Source organism: Capricornis sumatraensis, chromosome 2, assembly GCF_032405125.1.
Source record: "Capricornis sumatraensis isolate serow.1 chromosome 2, serow.2, whole genome shotgun sequence".
NCBI lineage: Eukaryota > Metazoa > Chordata > Mammalia > Artiodactyla > Bovidae > Capricornis > Capricornis sumatraensis.
This window is the reverse complement of record NC_091070.1, coordinates 188,802,291-188,828,102: the sequence shown is the minus strand read 5'-3', so window position 1 is coordinate 188,828,102 and position 25,812 is coordinate 188,802,291.

The following is a 25,812-nucleotide window of genomic DNA, read 5'->3' as shown; positions in this document are numbered from 1 at the left end:
CAGGGATGAGGCTCAGCCCTTCTGTATGGCCTTCCTCGTGTGCACCTCCTCTTCTCCTCCCCCTTGCCCCCAGCTCTTGTCCCACAACATGGACCTGCAGGTGTTCCTGTCCCAGGATTCAGTGCCTTTGCCTGTATATCCCCTCTTCAGGTATGTGCAGTCAGGTCTCAGAATCACTTTCCTACACCAGTGGTTCTCCAGTTTGAAAATCTGCTTTAAAAAATTACCTGGGAATTTAATCCTTTGTCAGTTGTTTCATGGATGAACATAGAACCTATTATACAAAGTGAAATGAGTCAGAAAGAGAAAGATAAATATCATACTGTAATGCACATATACAGAATCTAGAAAAATGACGTGAAGTCGCTCAGTCGTGTCCTACTCTTTGCGACCCCATGGACTGTAGCCTACCAGGCTCCTCCCTCCATGGGATTCTCCAGCCAAGAGTACTGGAGTGGGTTGCCATTTCCTTCTCCAGGGGATCTTCCCGACCCAGGGATCGAACCCAGGTCTCCCGCATTCCAGGCAGAAGCTTTAACCTGAGACACCAGGGAACTGAAGAATTTATTTACAGGGCAGCAACAGAGAAACAGACATAGAGAACAGACTTATTGACATGGGGAGAGGTGAGGAGAGGATGAGATATATGGAGAGAGTAACAGGGAAACTTACATTACCATATGTAAAACACATAGCCGAGGAGAATTTGCTGTATAGCTCAGGAAACTCAAACAGGGGCTCTGTATCAACCTAGAGAGATGGAATGGGGAGGGAGATGGGAGGGAGGTTCAAAAAAGAGGGGATATATGTATACCTATGGCTGAATCATGTTGAGGTTTGACAGAAAACAACCAAAGTCTGTAATATAGTTATCCTTCAATAAAAAAAATAAAAGGAAAAAAAATTACCTGGGGATCTTGTTAAAAGGCAAATTCTGAATCAGGAAGTCTGAGAGGAGCCTGAGATTCCACATTCCTAACAAGCCCCCTGATGCTGCTGGTGAAGGGACCACAGTTTGAGTAGCAAGATCTGCTAACAATTACAGTGGAAACCTTGCCTAAATAACCTCCCCCCTCACTCACCTACACTAATAATTAAGCACACCTGATAGCCTTTGCTTGTAACCAGTGCTTACAATGAAAGTATTTTTCATTTAACCAGCACAACCACCCTATGAAATAGGTTACTATTAGTATTATCACTTTCATTTTTAAAATAGGAAACTGAAGCACAGAGAGGTTAAGTAACTTACCCAGAGTCACATAGCTGGTAAATAATCAAAGCCAGCTTAAGCTCAAGGCTCTGAAACTCACATTTGTATCCTTATCTTATGCTACTCTCGGAGACTCTGAACGGATAGGGTCCTGCCTCTGCTTCCTCAGCGCTTTCTGCTTTGCTCCATCCCAACTCACACAACAATACACTGCAATAGACTATTTACTTGCCATCGGACAGTGAATTCCTCAAGATCCTTGAGTTAAGACAAATGCCTCAAGTTAAGGCAAGAATTCCTCTCTGCCTTACCTGTGAATCTCAGGCATCCCCAGAAAATTCCTGGGAAAAAAGAGATGTTAATTACATGTTTTAAAAAACTACTGGACTGCATAAACATTCGCAGAATTTAGCAAATTTTCCATTTCTCTCTGACAAAGGTTACTTTCTCTTCCTCACACTAGCTAACATAAGAATCACCTGGAGGGCTTGTTAAAACTTTGGTTGCTGGGCCCCACCCCCAGTTTGCTTCAAGAGGTTTAGGAGGTTGCTGAAAGCCTTCTTTTCTAACAAGTTCCTAGGTGACAGTGCTGCTGCCAGGGGTCTGAGGTACACACTTTCACAACCACTGCTTTATTTACTCCTTGTAAATTCTCAGTTTTCTTTCACAAAAGATCCTAAAGCGCTCAACAGCATGCCATATTTCAGAGACAGACTATCAAAATTCTCTGAGATCAAAGGGAATTTTTACCTCTTCTGTTTAGGAGCACGAAAAAAGTATCAAACATCATAGCAGTTTACTAACAACCCACCCAGTGACTGGTTTTGTTTTCTGTTGGAAAAAAAGAAATCAGGTGAATTAGCAAGTGACATTTAAAGCAGAAGTCAAAAGCAAATGCAGTCTTTGGTTTTAGGTGCTCCAAAAGCAATTGAATCAGCTGTCTTGAACTGAGCCCATTGCTGCTGTTCAGTCCCTAAGTCATGTCTGAATCTTCACGGCACCATGGACTGCAGCACGCCACGTACCCCGTCCTTCACTGTCTCCCAGGGTTTGCTAAAACTCACGTCCGTTGAGTCAGTGATGCCATCCAACCATTTCATCTTCTGTCACCCTTTTCTCCTCCTGCCTTCAACTTTTCCCAGCATCAGAGAGTGTTCTACTGAGTCAACTCTTTCCAACAGGTAACCAAAGTATTGCAGCTGCAGCTTCAGAATCAGTCCTTCCAATGAATTTTCAGGGTGACTTCCTTTAGAATTGACTGGTTTGATCTCCTTGCTCTCCAAGGGACTCTCAAGAGTCTTTTCCAACCCCACAGTTCAAAAGTATCAATTCTTCAGCACTCAGCCTTCTTTATCATACAACTCTCACATCCATAAAATGACTACTGGAAAAACCATAGCTTTGACTATATGGAACTTTGTCAGCAAAGTGATGTCTCTGCTTTTTAATATGTTGTCTAGGTTTGTCCATACGAATGAGAAATATATAGCATTGTGAATAGCCAGAAAAGAATATTGCAGACAGAGAGAATCACAAAGGTTAACACCCTGATATCAGAAGGAGCTCAGTCAAAGCCAGGGTGCCAGGAACACAGGCATGAGATGGGCTTTGTATCACACCGGGAGATTCTGAATTGTATTCTCAGTATAATAGGAAGAAACTGCTGCTGCTGCTAAGTCGCTTCAGTTGTGTCCGACTCTGTGTGACCCCAGAGATGGCAGCCCACCAGGCTCCCCCATCCTGGGATTCTTCAGGCAAGAACACTGGAGTGGGTTGCTATTTCCTTCTCCAGGAAGAAACTAGGGCTTCCATAATGGCTCAACTGGTAAAGAATCTGCCTGCAATGTGGGAGACCTGGATTTGCTCCCTGGGTTTTATCCCTGGGTTGGGAAGATCTCCTAGAGGAGAGCGTGGCAACCCACTCCAGTATTCTTGCCTGGAGAATCCCCATGGACAGAGGAACCTGGTGAGCTACAGTCCATGGGGTCTCAAAAAGTTGGATATGACTGAGCAACTAAGCGCAACAGAAGGATTTCAGCAGAAGTGTCATATCTCATTAGCATTTGAAAAAGGTCACTCTGGCTGTCCTGTGGAGAAAGGTTTGTAAGGGGCAACAGCAGAAGGAAAAGGATGAGTTAATTTCTCCATGCACTGGGCTACCTGAAACACTTAACAGCTGGTAGGGGGGTGGATCGGAGAAGCCGATGGCACCCCACTCCAGCACTCTTGCCTGGAAAATCCCATGGATGGAGGAGCCTGGTGGGCAGCAGTCCATAGGGTCGCTAAGAGTTGGACACGACTGAGCGACTTCACTTTCAATTTTCACTTTCATGCATTGGAGAAGGAAGTGGCAACCCACTCCAGTGTTCTTGCCTGGAGAATCCCAGGGATGGGGGAGCCTGGTGGGCTGCCGTCTATGGGGTCGCACAGAGTCGGACACGATTGAAGCGACTTAGCAGCAGCAGCAGCAGCAGCAGCAGGGGGATGGATGGGAGCAGGGAGAGGTTTATCAGTTGTACCAATTTAAAGTTGATACTAATATAAAACTTTACAGCCTGATCAGATAATCCACTTGCATTGCACTATTTAAATACAACATACTAAACTGGTCTAGGCTAGTTGTAGCAAAGTGTTGCAATGCAAGCCTTCAGCTTGCTAGAAAAGTCCATAGAAGATTTTCTTTTTAGAATATTCTCAACAGAATGGCTGTGTATAATCCCCAGAAGGGCAGATTTAAAGAATATAGTGACCCTTCGAGAGCTGAAAAAGCAGATAGTGAAATGCTATTCTCTTTTCTTACAAAATAAGTCTTTTTCAAATTATAATGAAATTCAAATCCATGGATGACCATCAGTAACAATGGTCAGCACTTACATAGTGCCCACAAACCAAGCCCTATTGTCCTAAATGATTATGCATATTTACTCATTCAAATCACCCATGAAGTAGCCACTGTGCTGTGCTGTGCTTAGTCACTCAGTTGTGTCTGACTTGGCAACCCCATGGACTGTAGCCCACCAGGCTCTTCTGTCCATGGGGATTCTCCAGGCAAGAACACTGGAAGTGGGTTGCCATCCCTCCTCCAGGGGATCTTCCCAACTCAGGGATCTAACCGAGGTCTCCTGCATTGCAGGTGGATTCTTTACTGTCTGAGCCACCAGAGAAGCCCAAGAATACTGGAGTGGGTAGTCTACCCTTTCTCCAGGGGAACTTCCCGGTCCAGGAATCAAACCGGGGTCTCTTGCATTGCAAGCTTATTTTTTACCAGCTCGGCCACCCAGGAAACCAGAAGTAGCCACTATGACTCCATTATTCTCATCTGATAGATGAGGAAGCTGAGGCATAAAAAGGGTAAGTAATTTGCCCAAGATCACACAGCTGGTAACTACTGAAACTGAGGCTTGACACCAGACCTTCTAGCTCCAAAGTTGTGGCTCCAGAGTGTTAGCCATCATACTATTGCTTCCAGAGAATTTTCAATATGAGACATGTTTACTTATTGAGAGAAGGAGGCCCCACTTTTTAAATTTTGTTGTATCCCTAGCATAATGTCTGACACAGAATAATCTGTCTCTGAGGATGAGCTGAACCTGGATACTGAGCTTCACTGCCCCCTATAACGGAGTAAGAAAAAACACCAAGTCAGAGGCAGGAACTGAGTTCTAAGATAATCTCCTCATGCCAATGACATACAAACACAAAAATGCATGCTGATGTTGTTGAAACACTGCAGAATCTCAACAAAATTACATGTAACTTTAGATACTGTGGAAGAGATACCCTAACTCAGTTTTTCTAAAATAAGGGAAAGAAATTTCCAGAGGAAAGCATGCATGTAGCTGCACCAACTATCGTCCCCCAAACATGGTGGGTGTTGAGCCAACTAAGCCCCTGGCTGGCATCACAGATGAGGCCTAACTCACAATGGTATTGCCAGAGCCAAGGAGAGTACCTGGCATAAAATTGGTTCTGCTCTGCTGCGTTGCTAAGTCATACTTGATTCTTCGTGACCACAGGGACTGCAGCATCCCAGGCTTCCCTGTCCTTCGCTATCTTCTGGAGTCTGTCAGATTCACGTCCATTGAGTTGGTAATGCTATCTAACCGTCTGTCATCCCCTTCTCCTTTTGCCTTCCGTCTTTGTCTGCATCAAGGTCTTTTCCAAAGTGTTGGCTCTTCACATCAGGTGGCCAAAGTATTGGAGCTTCAGCTTCAGTATCAGTCCTTCCAATGAATATTCAGGGTTGATTTCCTTTAGGATTGACTGGTTTGAATGCCTTGCTGTCCACGGGACTCTCAAGAGTCTTCTCTAGCACCACAGTTCAAAAGCATCAATATGTGGGATAAAACTGGCTGAGTGAGATGGGCAGATCCCTTGAGGTCCCTGCTATATTTGCTGTGTGACCTTGGTCATGTAACTTTCCTTCATGGGCCTCAGTTTATGTGTGTGTAAACCAAGGATGATAATATCTACTCTGTGCTTTGCCATGAATATGAGGGAAGGGGAAAGATGGAAATAAAGATCTTAGATCAGCACTTAACTCAGGATATATAATCAGTAAGTGGTAACTGCTGCTAATATAATTATTACTACTGCTACTGCTATTATTATTACATGTTTATAGACTTGAAAATTGGCAGTAAGGCCAAACAACTTAGGAAAAAAGCCTTAACAAAAAGCATGATTGCAGTCTAGCTTTTGAGACATATCTTATAGGAAATAAATTCTTTGTTAGTTAACATAAAATATTAGTCTAGAATGACTTGAGACAGCTGAGAGATATTTCAGTAGAGTGGTTAAAGGTATAGACCCTGGACCAAACCCCAGCTTCACCACTTACTAACTATGTGACCCTGAGAAAGTTACTTAACATCTCCGGTCCACTCTCATCAGTAAGCTGAGAGTGTTCATAATAACCTGCTTCACGGAATTATCATGAGCGTTGAATAAGATAGAATACATAAAGCATTCAGACATTCCTGACAGGATGTGAGTGCTCGGTTAAGTGTTAACTATCTGTGATTATCACGTTGTTGTTTTCACTGTGTGGGTATTTAACACAAAATCAGGAAACTAGCGACAAGACGAGACGCTGGGCTCCTGCCTTGCGTCTGCCTGTGGCTCATGGGGAAACAAACTCCAAAGAAAAGCAAGACAGTGCCGTTCTCATTATATCACAGCACTGAAGCAGTTCAGAGAGGCTGTGTGGCCATCCTAATAGGTACAGGCTGGCTATTTAACGACTTACAAAGACAACAAGAAAGAGGAACAGTTATTTGATGCCTAAACGTTACAGAAAATAAAAGAGAAGGTTGGGGTGTGTAAAAAGTATTGTTCCATTCCTCAGGGCAATTAGAGTATTCAAGACATACAGCTGGCAAATCCAGAAACCGCTTTTTCTCTTCTATCAAAGGATAATATATATTTTCACCTTCAGAAAGGTTAGGTAATTATAAATGTATTCTCCTTACTCATAATATTTTAAGCAAGTAATTGTTGCCCATGGGAACATGTTTAATTATTTCTGATGAACAGTTGTGGCACAGAACCACGAGAACATGACAGGCAGAGCGTGGAAATCGCGGCCCAGTTCTTAATTGTGTGGGAATCTTGTCTTTTCATCATGGAAAAAAAATCCCATATTGATTTTTCTCTCAATTGATTTCACAAAATTTTCAGTTTAGCAACACTGAGTCTCTCCAATTATAGCATCTTCTCGATTCCCTGGGTGAAAGGCTGTCACAGGCCTTTCTGATAGAAACCTCACACTGCCCAGCAAGCACCCTTTCCTGGACACTAGAGTCTCATAACTGTTCCCCCTCCTCACCTGGGCCAATTTTAAAAACTGAAATAGAGTTGATTTACAAGATTGTGTCAGTTTCAGGTATACAGTAAAGTGATTCAGATATATATGTATATACATATATATTCTTTTTCAGAGTTTTTCCATTGTAGGTTATTATAAGATAACAACTTTAGTTCCCTGTGCTATAAGTAAATTCTTGTTGTTTTTCTGTTTTATATATATATAGTAGTATGTATCTCTAAATCCCATCAGTTCAGTTCAGTGGCTCAGTCGTGTCCGACTCTTTGCGACCCAATGAATTGCAGCACGCCAGGCCTCCCTGTCCATCACCAACTCCCGGAGTTCACTCAGACTCACGTCCATCGAGTCGGTGATGCCATCCAGCCATCTCATCCTCAGTTGTCACCTTCTCCTCCTGCCGCCCTATCCCTCCCAGCATCAGAGTCTTTTCCAATGAGTCAACTCTTCGCATGAGGTGGCCAAAGTATTGGAGTTTCAGCTTTAGCATCATTCCTTCCATAAAACACCCAGGGCTGATCTCCTTCAGAATGGACTGGTTGGATCTCCTTGCAGTCCAAGGGACTCTCAAGAGTCTACTCCAACACCACAGTTCAAAAGCATCAATTCTTTGGTGCTCAGCTTTCGTCACAGTCCAGCTCTCACATCCATACATGACTACTGGAAAAACCATATCCTTGACAAGACGGACCTTTGTCGGCAAAGTCATGCCTCTGCTTTTCAACATGCTATCTAGGCTGGTCATAACTTTTCTTCCAAGGAGTAAGCGTCTTTTAATTTCATGGCTGCAGTCACCATCAGCAGTGATTTTAGGGCCCTCCCAAAATAAAGTCTGACACTGTTTCCACTGTTTCCCCTTCTATTTCCCATGAAGTAATGGGACCAGATTCCATGATCTTCGTTTTCTGAATGTTGAGTTTTAAGCCAACTTTTTCACTCTCCTCTTTCACTTTCATCAAGAGGGTTTTTAGTTCCTCTTTACTTTCTGCCATAAGCGTGATGTCATCTGCATATCTGAGCTTATAGGTATTTCTCCCCAAATCTTGATTATAGCTTGTGCTTCTTCCAGCCCAGCGTTTCTCATGCTGTCCTCTGCATAGAAGTAAGGTGACAATATATAGTAAGTAGTAAGTATAGAAGTAAGCAGGGTAACAATATATAGCCTTGTTGACTGTATAGTTCTCCTTTTCCTATTTGGAACCAGTCTGTTGTTCCATGTCCAGTTCTAACTGTTGCTTCCTGACCTGCATATAGGTTTCTCAAGAGGCAGGTCGGTGGTCTGGTGTTCCCATCTCTCTCAGAATTTTCCACAATTTATTGTGATCCACACAGTCAAAGGCTTTGGCATAGTCAATAAAGCAGAAATAGATGTTTTCTGGAACTCTCTTGGTTTCTTGATGATCCAGTGGATGTTGGCAATTTGATCTCTGGTTCCTCTGCCTTTTCTAAAACCAGCTTGAACATCTGGAAGTTCACGGTTCATGTATTGCTGAAGCCTGGCTTGGAGAATTTTGAGCATTACTTTACTAGCGTGTGAGATAAGTACAACTGTGCAGTAGTTTGAGCATTCTTTGGCATTGCCTTTCTTTGGGATTGGAATGAAAACTGACCTTTTCCATTCCTGTGGCCACTGCTGAGTTTTCCAAATTTATTTCCTAAATCTCATACTTTTAATTTATTTCTCTTCCCTTCCCCTTTGGTAACCTTAAGTTTGTTTTCTATGTCTGTGAGTCTATTTCTGTTTTGAAATAAATTTATTTGTATCATCTTTTTATATTCCACATATAAGTGATATCATATAATATTTGTCATTCTCTGTCTGACTTACTTTAGTTACTATGATAAACTCTAGGTCCATCCAGGTTGCTACAAATGGCAACATTTCATTTTTTATTACTAAGTAATATTCCTCTGTGTATGTGTGTGTGTACACTACATCTTCTTTATCCATTCACATATTGATGGACACTTAGGTTGCTTCCACATCTTGACTATTGTAAGTAGTGCTACAATGAACATTGGAGTGCCTGTATCTTTTTGAATTATGTTTTATTTTTCTTCGTATATGCCCAGGAGGGGATTGCAGGGTCATATGCTAGTTCCATTTTTGTTTTTTTAAGGAACCTTCGTACTGTTCACCATAGTGGCTGAACCTATTTACACATCCACCAATAGTGTAGGAGGATTCCCTGTCCTCCATGCTCTCTCCAGCATTTATTATGTGTAGACTTTTTTATGATGGCCATTCTGACTGGTGTGAGGTAATATCCCATTATAGTTTTGATTTGCATTTCTCTAGTAATTAGCAGTGTTGAGCATCTTTTCATGTGCCCTAGTCACAGTATTTTTAAAGGGAGCAGGGAAAGGCAAGGGAGTGCAAGTTTGGGACTGCACATAAAGATGGAGGAGCCATTTCTCATTCCTCCTGTAGCATAAAAATATTAGAGAAGGTGTGACTTTTGTACCATGTCATGGATGCTTCACATTATGGATGGGAAACCTGAGACCCTGCTAGGGAAGTGGCTTTCCAGAAGCTACCCAGCAAAAGCAAGTTTTAAACTGAGATCTGCTGACTCCAAATCCAGAAAAAGAAGCAAGTTGAGCTGGGAAGATTCAATGGAGTTGACACGACAATCTGAGATCAGGCCCTGCCAGAAGGAAAAGGTTCTGGGGAAACTGCTAGATAGAAGGTGCTGAAAGGGTAACTGACAGGAGGGCTACAGACATGCTCCATTAGGCCCTCTTTCCTGCAGCTGGTACCCATTGTCCCTCCACTCAGTGATGCACAAAGTGGCTAAGAGTAAGCGACTCTGGATTCAGACAAACCTGACTTGAAAACTGCCTTTTCCTAACAAGGCAGTGAAATAGGTGTCACTACCCCATTTTACATATTTAGAAAACTGTGGCCTAGAAAGTCAGGGAGCTTTTCCAAGGCCGTTCATTTGACCTATGTCTCATTTCCAAGCCTTCTACTTCCAAATGTTGGGATATTTCCATAAAATATTTCTTTACATTTACAAACTGATTTTACCTCTAAAATCAGTAGTTTTGTATCTTCAGTGTTAATTCACTTGTCCAGTAGAAACTGCTTAGAGATATATATGGTGCTAGTCAACCCTTTTTAAATGGAATTTTTATTGAGGTAATTAGATTCACATGAAGTTATAGGAAGTAATAGTGAGGTCCCATATATATGACAGTCAACTTTTTGATATGAGTTTTATACCAGGCATGAAAGACTCTGGATCAAAGGAACTATAATGGTCTAGATATAATAAACCTTATAATTCTTTATAAGTCTTTTATTTATAAGTGGTATACATTTGAGGCATTAAAGTTCTGCTGCCTGGGGTCAAATCCAACACCACAACTTCTCAGTTTTCTGATCCCCAGTGAATGAATGGGTCTCTCTGTTTCCACACTTGTGGGAAAAAAGGGTGGTCATAGCCACATTGCTTATAGTATTATTGTGGGATTAAATGGGTTAATGCACATAAAGTGCTTAGAACATATAGTCAACTGATCTTTCATATTCTTGGCATGTATCTACATATTTTTGCCTATGTCCTGACTTGGAAAACAAAAGCTCAATCTTTTTCCACCTATTCCTTTCCCTTTGAGGGCAGGGCAGGGGTGGGGATTGGACTGTTACAGAAACTGGGAATGAGGGTACAGCTTTTTTGTTTAAACCTATACAACATTTACTTAATGATTTACTTATGATTCTTTCATACATGGAAAATTAAAATTTTTTAAAAATACCCAATTTCCCTGCTTATGGGAAGATATTCAAAGATACCAGCAGTTTCCTGCAAATATGTAAATTTTATTCCTTTCTTTTGGGAAGTCTTGAATAGAGAGTACATGATTTCATGAAAATCCTCATGAAATAGAAGCTATTTCCTAATTTCATCTATGTGCATAGTTTATGTGTTCTAAATTATTAATAATAGGGATGGATAAAACCATTACAATATTGTAAAGTAATTAGCCTCCAATTAAAATAAATAAATTAAAAAAATAGGGGTGGAGATTGCTTCTGGATCTTGATCTGATCCCATTGTTAGATGTGGGAATCTTAGAAAATTCTCTCATTTTGCCCTGTTCAAGGAATCTTTCTCTAAAGAACACAAGCAGTGCTTATACCTGTTTTATACACTGATAAAAGATTAGGTTTAACTGAATAAAAGTCAAACCTGTCAAGATGTCTTAGGTGTTATTGGGCTCACATCCCCCCACTACAAACCCTTCCCTACCCCCCAACTACTCAAGTGCACAGACAACCACCACCTCCATCATTGCCATCCCCACCATCATCATCACCACCACTTCTATCATTACTACCCCCACCCCCATCATCATTATTACCACCTCCATCAATACCACTTCTTTCATCATTGCCATCCCCACCATCATCACTGCCACCATCTCCATCATTACTCCCACCACCCTATCATGACTGCCACCTCCCTCATCATTACCTCTTCCATCACTACCACCACCCCCATCACTGCCAGCACTTCCATCATTACCATCACCACATCATCCTTGCCACCATCTCCATCATTACCAGCGCCTCCACTGCCTCTATCATTACTTACAGCTCTACAACCTTCATCATTACCACCACCTCCAATATTACCACAACACCAAAGCCCATAAAATGGCAATTATTTGCTGATTGCCACAAAGCTAACCACAGAATGAATGGCAGGCAAAAAGGTTTTTTCAGAACCCTCATGATACTTTCACCAAATCTTTAACTCTTGCACAATGTGAAGCATTTAACAGTCCTTCTCCCTAACTAGACTGGAAGTATATTTATTCTGCATGCTCTTTGCCTGGAACTGAGTTTATCTCTCAGTGGCTGCTCAGGAAATATATCCCCAATGAAACTAAATGCACACCTCCCATCTCCTAACATGCACTTTCCATCCCAGACTACCCTGCCAGCTTCCAGAAGTCCTGTTTTTCAAAGATGGTTTTTATAAAAGGCAGTGTTGAGCCTTGTACATGAGAATTGGAGATAAATATTACAAGTGCCATGGGTCACAGGCTCATGGTAGAGCTATTAGGAAAAACTGCAGGCCCTTAGCTAATGGAATGGGGCAGCCTCTCACAGAGGCTGTGTACTGGGGCATGTTGGACCCAAGAAGACATCAATTCCTTGTTGCCTCTTTGTTTGGGGGCAAGGAGGCCACTTAGGTAAAGTCTGACATTGTTATCAGGGTGAGAGCCTCACAAGAATGAGGAATACCCTGTTCTAGGATGTCAGCCAGTACCCACGGAGTGTGCATGGAAACAAGCAAGCTTAACAAGGCAGGAGGGGCTACTCTGAAGACAAACTGGCTTGCCTCTCCTCAATGGAGAAATCTAAGTCAACCCATCGTTCACGAAGTTTCAGGCCTTTGTCCATCTGGCCAACCTGGGTCAGCATTTAAGTCCCTGGCCCTGCTTCGGGGAGAAGTGCGTAGCATCACTGTTTATGACGGGTCTCTATAATGGTGTTGCTTTCTTCAGAGGCCTCTCCTGCCTTTCCCATCTGTTTGGGTTTCCTGCTGGAATAGCAGCTGGCGTGTGTGCATCCGCTCAGTCGCTCAGTCGTGTCTGACCCTTTGTGACCCCCATGCAATGAGTTGCCGTTTCCTCTTCCAGGGAATCTTCCTGACTCAGGGACTGAACCTGTGTCTCCTGCGTCTCCTGCAATGGCAGGCAGATTCTTTACCACTCTGCCACCTGGGGGACATCAGGTATATCTCAGTGCATTTGTAATCACTTGGTCAATTCCCCTCTTCCTTGCTAGATCACTAGTTTTACAAGGAGGTGAGGGGACTATATTTTCCAATGCACTGCCATATTCCTTGAATCTAGCACAAGTTAGATTCATTTAAAAACTGTAATTGTTTAAATGAATGGTGCAGTGAAGGTGTATAGCAAAGGCGGTACAGTAAAGGTACTGTGTACCTACTGTACACAGTAGGTGCTTAATAAACACTTGTAAATAAATAAATAAATCACTTAAAAATAAATGAACAAGAAAAACAAATAGTTTATAGACCTAGAAAGCTTCCAAAGTTCTTTTTACATGTATTAATTAAGTTTTTTATTTCTTACACCATCCATATGAAGGAAGAGTATTATTCTAATTTTTGCCAAAGAGGAAAATGAAGGATGGAAGCAGTGTAACTGCCCAGTAGCAAAGTTGAGAGTTCATCAAGTCGGGACCACCCAGCCCAGCTCTTCCTCCTTGCTCTTTCAATTCTCTTTCTATTCACCAAACCCCCAAAGATAAACTTAGAATCACAGCACCTTCCATCCCCCACACCTGCTGTGGGATCCCAATTAATAACTGCAGAAAACATTTGCTATTGTTCCGAGGAGCTGGGAAATCAATGTGTTCATTAGCAGGCTCCCCCTCCCTGCCACCAGCCAGGAAGACGAGGTGCTGGGGCCTGTTCTCTCTATTTCTCCTCCACCATCTGTGACTAAAAATGTTCTTTGAAATGCACTCTTCCCCAGCTCTCACAGTCAGAATTTCATCTCATCTTTATCTCACTTCCCCATGCTCACACCCCCACTCCCGAAAATAAAGCCCCCAGAACTGCTGATCTGCCTCTCTTTCCCAGATCCTCCCTAGTCAGCAAGAAAGAGACCAGATCCAGTGGGGGCTTTAGGTCTCAATTTTGATTTAAAAGGAAAACAGGCTTTCATCCTCCATGTTTCCCTGTCTGCCAGGCGCCATATGCATGGCTTGTTAGTTCAGACCCTCCAGAGAGAAGGCAGAGGATGCAGGGTTCACACAGAGGCTAAATCTGAGCCCACAGAACCCTGGGTCCCCTGGTCCCTTCTGCTCAGAGCCAGCCCCGTTTCCCGGTGTGCAGACTGATGGACCAGTGGCCAGACTACATCAAATCTCATGATGTGAATTTAGGGACTCTACTGTATATACTGAACTTCATTTACACAGGATCAGTCACCAAGGATAGTAAAAGGCTCTTTTAAAACAAAATTTAAAGCTACTTAAAAGTTGCAGTTAGAAAACAAGAAATATCTGAATCATCCACTCAATAGCTTGCCACATTTGTTTTATCTTTATATACATGCTACTTTTTCCTTAAACCCTTTGAGAATAAGTTGGCAATATTATGAAGTGTTACCCCTAAATTCTTTAGCATGTATCTTTTAAAAACAAGAGGATATTCCCCATAGCCAAAATACTGATCTCACTTGGTACATTAGAGAACTGTTATCTAATGTACAGTGTATATTCAGATGTCCCCAACTATCCCAATAATGTCCTTCAAATCTTTCTTTCCCATGTAGAGTCCAATGAAGAATCACGTGTTGCATTTAAATGCCATTTCTTGTTAGCCTGTAATCTGAAACTGGTCCTCAGCCTTTTCTTTCTTTCCATGGTGTTGATGCTTTCGAACAGCATAAGCCAGGTTTGTTTTTCAGAATGGTCCTCAACTTGAGTCACATGATTCCAGTTCACCCCATCACTGGAGACATTAGATTTATCACATGATTAAATATGGTATGTATCAGATTTGTTCATTGTAAAAGTATCTTTCCTCTTTTGTTAAAAAAGAAAAAAAAAAGCAGCAAGCCTGAAATGGAGTCACTTATGCTAAGCCCCACATCACCAAACAGAGACTTAACTTAATTACAGTTTCAGCTCTCCCACAAATGGAATCTTAAATCTGTCAATCAGCAACTGCCTGATCAGCACTAGGTTGGTAATCTACCTGATAGACCCCTAGGATCCCCTAAAGGACAATAGTCTTGCAATAATCAATCCACTTTTTTGCCAAGTATAACTTCCTTGTCATTGCTCCTTTCTGCCTATAAAATTCTTTCATTGTGTGCAGCTTTTTGGAGCTCCTTTCGATCTACTAGATGGGATGCTGCCTGATTCATGAATCACTGTATAAAGCCAAGAAGATCTTTATAATTTATTCAGTTGAATTTTGTTTTTGAGTAATTAATCAGTATTCTATGGGAAGATATTTGAGACCATATGAATATCCTTTACACAAACAACTTTAATATAATGGCTTAAGCATTCATTGATAATACTTACCTACATCAGTTATTATAGCAGTGATTGCAAAACAGTACTGTTATATTTCTATCATTCCTCATACAAAAGCTTTTTTTTAATGCAAAAAGAACTTTTCCTCTCCCTCTTCAATTTTTAGTATCACTCTAGACTCATGGATTCCTTTTTATATTATTTCTAGTAGTCATGTACAGATGTGAGAGTTGGACCATAAAGAAGGCTGAGGGCTGAATAATTGATGTTTTTGAGCTGTGATGCTGGAGAAGACTTTTGAGAGTCCCTTGGACAGGATGGAGATCAAACCAGTCAGTCCCAAAGGAAACCAATCCTGAATATTCACTGGAAGGACCTGATGCTGAAGCTAAAGCTCCAATACTTTGGCCACCTAATGTGAAGAGCGGATTCATTGGAACAGACCCTGATTCTGGGAAAGGTTGAGGGCAGGAGGAGAGGGGGAGCAACAGAGGATAAGATGGCTAGATAGCATCATCGACTCAATGGACATGAGTTTGAACAGACTCTGGGAGATGGTGAAGGACAGGGAAGCCCAGCGTGCTACAGTCCATGGGGTCTCAAAGTTGGATACAACTGGACAACTGAATAACAACAGGTGTGTTAGAACCCCTTGTTGCCAATCTTCACTCTGTTGCTCTAATCGAGGATCTTGGAAGGAGAAAATATTAAGTTTTTTCTAGCTCCTTCCCATCCTCATTCTCCCTAATCTCAGTCATTTGAGAGTTCACACGTTGGTCCCTCCTACTCCTGCTGAGTGTATTCCTCACAGGGAAATCGGAGAAGTCACACAGAAGGATCCGACACTGTATCATGATGTCCACTACCAAGCTGAGCTTCTTGAAGGATGGAGTCACATCTCGTGGCTGTGTCCGCAGCACCTAGCATGGTACCTGGATGTTAGTACGCGCTCCCTGGTTATCATGAAAGGAACCCAAGAATGATTCCTTCAATTGAGTGCAAAGCAGCAGCTCAAAATCTCAGACAGTCTTTATCAGAGGGTAGTGAAGGAAAATTCACTTTTACAGAATATTTAGAATGTACCAAGTTCCTGATAAATTCACCAAAAAGCTGCCATATTAGCTTGGACTTTAATGTGAGAAGCGAGTAAAAGTATCTGATGTTTTTAAACCACTGTTATTCCGGGTCTGTCACATACAGCTGAGCTTATATCCCAGATAACATATTCCCCTACTGTACACTCTAGTCATGATGGGTGTTTCTGGTTCCTTGAACACACTACTCCAGTGCTTCTCAAAGGAATCACCTACGTGTCTTTTTAAAAAGCAGATTCTGATTCAGTGGGTCTGAGCTGGGGACAAAGATTCTGCATTTCTGACAGGCTCCCAGGTGAGGCTGACGCCACTCCTCCGGAGACCACACTGCAGTCTGTAACAGCGAGGCACTACTCTGCTTCATGTCAGAATGCATTTGCAAACGCTATTCTCTTTGCTTCAAGCCCCACCTCTCCTGGTGTGTCTAGAAAATTCCCACTCATTCTTTAAAAACTTGTTTAAGAGTCATCTCTTCTTCCTTTGCCACCTGGTTTGTGAGTACCTACTATGTGCCATTGCTGGTTTAGGCTCTGGAATCTATGAGTGTACAATAAAAATATGATCTGTCCTCTCAGCAACTCCACAGTCTAGCAGAGAGAGACTATAGGATAAGCAAACACACAAACCAACACGAACACTGACAACTGCAATATGTACCACAGAAAATGAAGAGGGAGAGTGACCAAGAAGGGGGTCATCCTTTAGGCTCCTGGTCAGGGAGGAACTTTCAAAGGGGAAGATAATTGAGGTGAGATCTGAAAAAAGAGAAGAAATTGACCCTATGAAAAACTGGAGGGAGGGAAGAGCATTTGAGGCTGAGGAAAGAGCAGGGGGGCAACGCCCCAGAGGTTGGAATGTTAAAGGACCTAAAATAAAGCAGGTGTGACTTAAAGATAGTGAGAGCTGGGAGGAAGCTCTGAGCAGAGATGGGAGGAGTCAAGGGCTAGGTCATGTAAGACTTTGGCCATGGTAATGTGCTAGAATTTCTTTTTTTTTTTTTAAATAGATTTCAATTTTAATGGATAGTCACAAGAGTATTCTAACAGAGTGTCTACTATTTGACAAGCAGTATCCTAGGCACAGTGGATAAACTCTGTAATGTGCTAGAATTTCATTGCAACTGAAATGGGAAACCACTGGAGAGTTTTAAGCACAAGAACGATAAGATTTAATGTATGTTTTTAAAAGAGCACTCTGGCTGCTTCATGAAAAATGTATGGTAATAACAGCTAATGATAATAGCTAACACTTATTGATTGTGCTTATTACACACCAGGCATTGCTCTGAGTGCTTACATATATTAACTCATTTAGTGCTCTCAATAACCTTATGAAACAGGTACTGTTATTATTCTCATTTTATAGATGACATTGAGATAAGAAAAAAGTTAATAAACTTGTTCAAGTCACATAGCTAGTACATATTGGAGCGAAGATTTGAACCCAGGCAGCCTGGTTCTGGAGTTCTGGCACTATATCACTTTACCTCATGAGAGAGCATGGAAGCAGGGTAATTCATTAGGGCAGACTTGCAGCCGGTCAAGGTGGGAGACGCTGTAAAAGAGAGAACAAATCTGACTCCATATTGGATCTGTTCTATTGCTGGTGCTTAGTTTTGGTGGCTCTGTACCTTCGGTAAGAGTGTTACCTATAGCCTGAAATATTCAGGCTAGCCTACTCTCAGGGTTGTGATCTTTAAGAGTCTGTTCATATAGAGATAAAAAGTTGCAGAACAGAGAAAAACATGGGGTCTTATTGAGTTTATAGGAGCAATAAATGATTCCAAGAACAAAGGATTTCAAAACCAAGAAGTTTGTAACAACTAATCATGCCCTTTCCTCACCTTGCCTTTAAAAGTGCTTTGCTGAGGGCTTCCCTGGTGGTCCAGGGAATCCTTCTGCCAATGCAGGGGATGTATGTTTCATCCCTGGTCCTGAAGGATCCCACGCTGCAGAGTGACTAAGCCGGTGAACCACAGCTACGAAGCCAGCTCTCTAGAGCCCAAGAGCCACAATTATGAAGCCTGCATGCTACAACTACTGAAACCTGTGTGTCTAGAGCCTGTGCCCCACGAGAGAAGCCACCACAGTAAGTCGGCTCACGACAATGAAGAGAAGACCCTGCTCACTGCAAACAGAGAAAGCCTGCCTGCAGCAATGATGACCAACCACAGCCAAAAAATAAAGCAAGCAAATAAATATTTTTTTAAAAAAGGGCTTTGCTGAAACTACCAGGAGTTCCATGGGTGTTGGGGTGGCACAAGTCACCAGTTTCCTTGCATGGCCCTACAAAAAAAAATTTTTTTTGGCCTCACTTTGTCAAGAACAGGAACTTGCATTCTAGTAACAGTGTTGCTGGCTTGGACTACAGCAGTGATCACCAAGGTGGAAAGAGAGAGACAGATTTGGAGAAGTTAAAAGACAAGGGACATACAGTCTAATGTTACAGAATGAAGTGAGTGTGAAAGAGAAAGACAAATATTGTATATTAATGCATGTGTAACGAATTTAGAAAGATGGCACTGATGAACCCATTTGTAGGGCAGCAATATGGCAACCCACTCCAGTGTTCTTGCCTAGAGAATCCCAGGGACACGGGAGCCTGGTGGGCTGCCGTCTATGGGGTCGCACAGAGTCGGACACGACTGAAGCAACTTAGCAGCAGCAGCAGCAGAAGCAATGGAGATGCAGACATAGAGAACAGACTCTGTTATTCTCTGTTCTGTTCATGTCCCTGCAGGACACAGTGGGGGAAGGAGACGGTGGGCTGAACTGAGAGAGTAGGGTGGAAACATACACATCACCATTTGTAAATAGACAGCCAGTGGAAGTTTGCTACGTGACACATGGAGCTCATCCCAGTGCTCTGTGACAACCTAGAGGGGTGGGATGGGGTGGGAGATGGGAGGGAGGTTCAAGAGGGAGGCGACGTAGGTATACCCGTGGCTGATTCGTGCTGATGCATAGCAGAAACCAGCACAATATTGTAAAGCAAATATCCTGCAATAAAAAGCTAAAATAAGACAAGGAGCCATCAAGGATACTGTCGAAAGTCCTGAACAGCAAGCAAATGGGTGTCATGTCCACGTGCTGAGATTGGGAAGTCTGGGAGAGAAACACATCTGATGGAAAATCAAGAGTTATGCTTCACTGTAAGATTTGTGGTAGCTATTCAATAAACCATAGAGAAGAGATAACAAACAGGTATGAGTGTAAGGCTCAGAGTATAAATTTGGGGTAGAGATGGGAATGTGGGGATCACCAGCTTGAGTGGGGTATTCACCACCACCAGTGGAGTGAGTATGCCTGGCTTGGACTACAGCAGTATCACCAAGGTGGAAAGACAGAGACAGATTTGAAGAGGTTAAAAGACAAGGAACCTAGAGCCTATTGTACAGAGAGAAGTAAGTCAGAAAGAGAAAAGAGGGAGCCACACTAGGGCTCAGTCACTCATAGACTGAAGCAGAGGAGAAGCCAGAAAAAACAGATGGAAAAATAGCGGCCCAGAAAGAAGTAGGAAGACAACCAGGAGTGTATGCTATCAGAAGTCAAGAGAGGTAAGTTCGTGGGCAGTTCAGTCAGAGGAAAGCAGATGAATCCATTAAATATGGCTTTGTGGATGTAACAGAGCCTTCCACTGCCAACAAATATGCCATTCCCCCTTCTTCCTTAGTCACAGCATCTCCACTGGGGCATAATACCATTTGAATAAAGATGTCATTTCCCAGTCTCTCTCACAGTTAAATGTGCCTATGAAGCCAGGTTCTGTAAACAGAAGTGTTGTAAGAACCTTTGGAGAAGGATCCTTAAAGAAGCTGATTCCGCAGGCAGAAGCTGAATCTTTTCCCTTCATACCGCCTGGAATGTGGTTTAGATGGTGGGTGCTCCAGCAGCTATGGTAGAGGACTTAGTTGGCACAATGTAGAGTGTTGCATAATAAAAATGAATACATGTCTATAGCTTCTCAGGTACTGCTCTAAATGCCTTACATATTTGGAATTCTTTAAACCTTAAAACAAATGGCTCAGACGGTAAAGCGTCTGTCTACGATGCGGGAGACCCGGGTTCGATCCCTGGGTTGGGAAGATCCCTTGGAGAAGGAAATGGCACCTGGAAAATCCCATGGACAGAGGAGCCTGGTAGGCTACAGCCCATGGGGTCGCGAAGAGTCGGACACGACTGAGCGACTTCACATTCACGTTCACGTTCAAAGATTAGTATCCTTACGTTTCATGAGAAAAATAAGGCACAGAGAGGTTAAGTAATTTGCTCATGGCCCCACAGCTAGAACGTGACAGAATATATGAATCCAGGAGCAAAGTGGCTTAGTTCCTAACTGCTCTGCCAGACTCCTTAAGATGGAGGTTTCAGGGCATGAAGAACACCTGGGCGGCCTGACTATGTGCTTTTATCCAGCTGTATGCAGCTGTTCTAGTGGTAGGCAGAGGCACAGACAGCTTGACTCCACAGAACCATGGTCTGAACAGTGCAGTAAGACAGAGCAGGAGAGTGAAAGCTATGGAGGCCTGTTACTCCGCTGACTATATTGGTGGACAGGCAAGGAGGGTACCCAAAAGGAGGGCAGACCTTGTCATGTTAGGATCCCAGGTTCTGCCTCTATTAACTGGAAGCCCTGGATACCATGACCGCTTCAGTCCCTTCTGGCTCTAAAATTCTACAATTCATTTGGTGCTCAATAAATATTTGTTGAATGAATAAATGAACAGATGTGTATGCACAGAGGCAAAACACATTTTCTTAGCAAACATACATATAAAAATAAGAATATATGTTCTATATTTGCTAAGCAAATGAATATTATAGGCAAAGAAAATACCTATATCTTTGAAAAATGGAAGGTAAAAACATACAGATACACATATCAATGGCATTATTTTATAATTATATCACATAAAGTGAAAACCCTGCTGTGAATCATTGGATATTCTGTATCCAAATGATTGAGGCTTTGCAGTAGGTCTTAGAATGACATCTTATCTTATCTCATCTTATCTTAGGTCTTATTAGGACATAAGCAGGGCTCTCAGTACTGCCACCCTGGGATTAATGCATGATGTATGTACATACATGGGGGGCTGTACATAACACACACCCATACTGAAAAGGTGGGAAAGGGGTGGTGATGAAAAAACTGACCATGGGGTAATCAGAAACTGCAGGCTCCTGCAGGGTCTGACCACAAAGACACTCCAAGATCTGTACACAATTACGAAGAAATTGACTAGCACACAAGCACCCATGTGCCCGGTGTGTTATTATCTTAACCTAATTCATGTTGTTGTTTAATCGTTAAGTCATGTCTGACTCTTTGCAAGCCCATGGACTGTAGCCTGCCAGGCTCCTCTGTCCGTGGAATTCTCCAGGCAAGCATACCGGAGTGGGTTGCCATTTCCTTCTCAGGGGATCTTCCTGACCCAGGGATCAAATCCACATCTCCTGCATTAGCAGGCAGATTCTTTATCACTGAGCCACCAGTGAAGCCCAACTTAATTCACAATATTTAATAAGTGCTCACTTTCAGAACAGTGATTGCATAAGCGTGCAGTGAGCATTGTTTGTGTATTTGCTCATTTTAAACTTTCAATGACCCTGTGAGCTAGATGCTCTTTTTAGCCCCATTAGAGTGAAGAGAAAGTTGAGGCTTAGAGAAGGTCATACTTTGCCCCAGGTAACAACTATTAGTGGTAGCACTGTTGCTGCTAAGTCACTTTCGTTGTGTCCAACTCTGTGCGACCTCATAGATGGCAGCCTACCAGGCTCCTCTGTCCCTGGGATCCTCCAGGCAAGAATGCTGGAGTGGGTTGCCATTTCCTTCTCCAATGCATGAAAGTGAAAAGTGAAAGTGAAGTCGCTCAGTCGTGTCTGACTCTTTGCGACCCCATGGACTACAGCCTACCAGGCTCCTCTGTCCATGGGATTTTCCAAGCAAGAGTACTGGAGTGAGGTGCCAGTGCCTTCTCTGGGTAGCACTGTAGTGGGACCCAAAGCTGCATGAAATTTGAACCCTCTTTTCCTCCCCACCATCTGTGGCATGTTGTTAACAGATATAAAGCACTGCTTTCTTCTTTTAAGAGAGCTGCCCAAGGAACAGCTTTTCCGGGACTTCACTCCCAGAAAACCAGGGCTTCAAAAGTGTATTGGTGTGCCCTCCACTCTGAAGACTCTTGGAGACCTGCAGCCTGCTGCCTTTGGCTACGATGCCTGATCGGGTTACTCATCCTTATGCCCATACATTAGCTAAACCCATTAACCTGACACGACTCCACTGACATCCTTTTCAACAAGCAGCCCAACAGCCGATTTAACCGATATAGATTTATTGCTTAACGCAAGAGAGGAGGGAGCTGGGAGGGAGGGATGCGGGCCCTAGCACCCCCCCCTTCCCCGGGGCTGATGGGCAGCCAGCAATCCTCTCCTCCAGCAATTACTGACACTAATTAGCAGCTTACTACAGATCCGAGGGAAGAGATTGACACCGCGCAATCCCTGCCTACCACACTCTGGGTGCAGAGTCTTCGGGAAAGGCCCTTGTCAAGGGCCTGTCTGGGAAGGACTTGGCAGCTCAGCAACCAAGCAGATTGGAAGAGGTGGAGGGAGGGTCTAGAAAATGGCCTCATAACCGGAGGCCATTCTGTTTCCCTGCTCCCAGCTCTTGTCTGGCCGTGGCTTCCATCAGCTGCGGCCCTAGGCTTCCATCGTGAACGCCTCTCACTGCAGGCACGCAGCTGGCTGCAAATCATGGAGGCATATGGCTCAGATTCCTGAAGCCAAGTCATTAGCCCTCTGACCCAATTATATGGATTATCACAAAGAACAAAGCAGTTGGGATTCAGCCATTGTGCCGCTCTTCACTTTGGAAGAGGATTTGGGCATGCAGGTCTATTTTCCACTTTTTTCCCCAAGTATGCCTATTATATGTGATACCAAGGCACTTCTGAATTTAGAAGATGGTGGATGAGACTCTTTATGGGCAGAGGGAGGGCAGATATTTTTAAACAGAAACAGCTAGAACAGTAGAAAACAAGTTAGACTGGTCAAGGGCCATGAGTTTTAGTCTTGCTTCCATGTGGTGTGACCTTGGGCAAGTCATATTTCCATTCTGAAACTCGAGGACCCGGGCTGCCTTGGCAAAATGAGGAGTTACCTCAGTGATCTTTGCAGTCTCTCCCAGCATTCCTAGCCTCAGTTGATCATGACAGAGAGTCCCATTACAGTGGTGAAAAACATAGGGATATAAGCTCATAAGACAATATTCATGCCTAAAATAAATCTTATTTTTATTAGACTCTGTACAAGAGAATCATGAATGTTTGCTCTATATTTTTTAGGATTCTTATTCTTTTTTTTAAAAATGAATGATCTATGATGATCTTTTAGTTATTTATTTTACCACACACCACATGGGATCTAAGTTCCCTGACCAGGGATCTAACCCCTTACATTGGAAGCATGGAGTCTTAAACATTGTACCTCCAGGGAAGTCCCTTTTGCTTTAATGTCAAATTAAACTAAGGGAAAAAAAAATCTGATACTCTCAAATCTAAAAAGCGAACAAAATCAACTTTATGACTTTGTATCCTTTGGTTAGAGAAGAAAAATAGGAGGGGGGTTGCGGGGGAGGAGGAGAGTATGAAATTGAGATTGCCAGTTGCAGCTATCTACAGAGTAATAAGTGTTGCTGAATCTGTGTCATTTAGCAGAAAATACTGCAAAGAAAAAATATTACAGGTTTAGTATCTTAATTATGTAGATTTTACATTCAATGAACTCTTGCCAAAATAAATTGCGTATATTATCTAAAAAGCAAATGTTAATTAAAACTGTATCTTGATAGCGTGTGTGGTTCACAAGACATTCTGAGCATATGAGATTATATAGCACACATTAGCTACAATCAACTCAGACTGAGGGTTTGGGTCATTTCAATGATTCATGTGAAGCCAGGCAGCACTGGCTGGTACTGGAGTCTGACAGCAGTGCCTCACATATTTATATAGTTGATGCAGCTTGATCCCAACTTATTTTTCCAGATGACCAAAGTGCTTCTGCCTGCTCCAGAGTTTCATAAATGGGAGAGCTGACTTGAGTTGCCATTAATTAGCTGCTTAACACAAAGCTACCCAGTGACCACTGCATCCAAGGTATAAAAATAAAATTCCCAGGCAAGAAATGAGACTGGGGAACGGACACAGAGAATTGGAGGTCACCGTATTCATCACTTGTCTTTTTGCCTCTGCTGCCCTGAGCTCAGATGTCCCCAAGACTAGACCATCATCCATTCACACTGATAGGTGGGTAATTGCATTCTCGAGTCACAGCGTCTGGTCTTTTTTGAACATCTTCACTGCTGAGCAGTGTATACAAAGAATGAGATCCAAATGCTGCAGAATTGATTCTTCCGCCCTCTCCAAGAGGCACTGCTCCAAAGCTAGTTTAATTATAGGTGTTTAGACGTACAGAGATGAATACCTAGGGAACAACCGTTACACAGCACTGCTCTGGCAAGCATGTACTTTCTATTTTTTTTTTCACTTTTCACTTTAACAAACAGTCAACTGTGTGCGGCACATAAGTGATCTGTAATCAACAGAACAATAAAATGCCAAATGTTAGAAAAAGGTCAGGGGAGAGTTTTCAGACAGGAGCCTAGAGCCATGTCATGGCCTTGAATGGCGAGGCTGTCATTTCCATTGGAATTCCAGGGTCAGTTAGCTTCTAGGCTTCTACCAATATAGTCTCATGGAAACTTGGGTATGTGCAACAAGCCACTCTCTACTTGCCTTTAGAGATCACTGAAAAATGGCCTTTAAATGTGGGTCTACATTATGGAAGTTTCTGAAGCTACAGAGGCCAACAGTCCTGGGTTTGGATTTTATCACTATTTAGGAGACATGTTGCGCTGAACGAGTATATTCACCCTTTGGAGCTTCAGTCTCACTGCCTGAGAGTGACAATGCCTATCTGCAGAGGCAGATATGAGGCTTGATTAAAAGAATGAGTGTAGGCGTTTAGCACCGTACCAGATTCTAAGCAACATCTAGGAGCAACAATGGGCTTCCCAGGGGGCTCAGTGGTAAAGAATCTGCCTGCCAAGCAGATTAGTGTTTGATCCCTGGGTCAGGAACATCCCCCTGGAGGAGGGCATGGCAACTCACTCCAGTATTCTTGCCTGGAGAATCCCCATGGACAGAGGAGCCTGGAGGGCTATAGTCCATGGGGGTCCCAAAGGGTTGGACATGACTTAGCGACTAAACAGCAGCAGGAAAAGCTACAATTTATTCATCCACACAATCAGCTTTTATAAAGTGTTGGCTTCGATTATTCAGATTTATGCCCAAAGACATTTGGAAAAGAAAGAATATTTTGAGGATAGTGGAGTCATGGAATTGATAACCACTGAACTGGTTTAATTTTCCCCTAGGAGCAGTACCGAAGGTTGGGGAGGAAGGGGAATCAGTAAAAGGATGTCTCCTTTCTCTGTGTGCTGGCGCTATACCTGTTTCGTCTCTGGTCTTGTTTCTGCCCCTCTCTGCCTTGGACTCCCAAATCTGCTATTCTGATGTCCTTTTGCCTGGTGGCTTTTGCTTCGGTTTTATCAATAGGAAGATCTGGTAGGACATTACAAG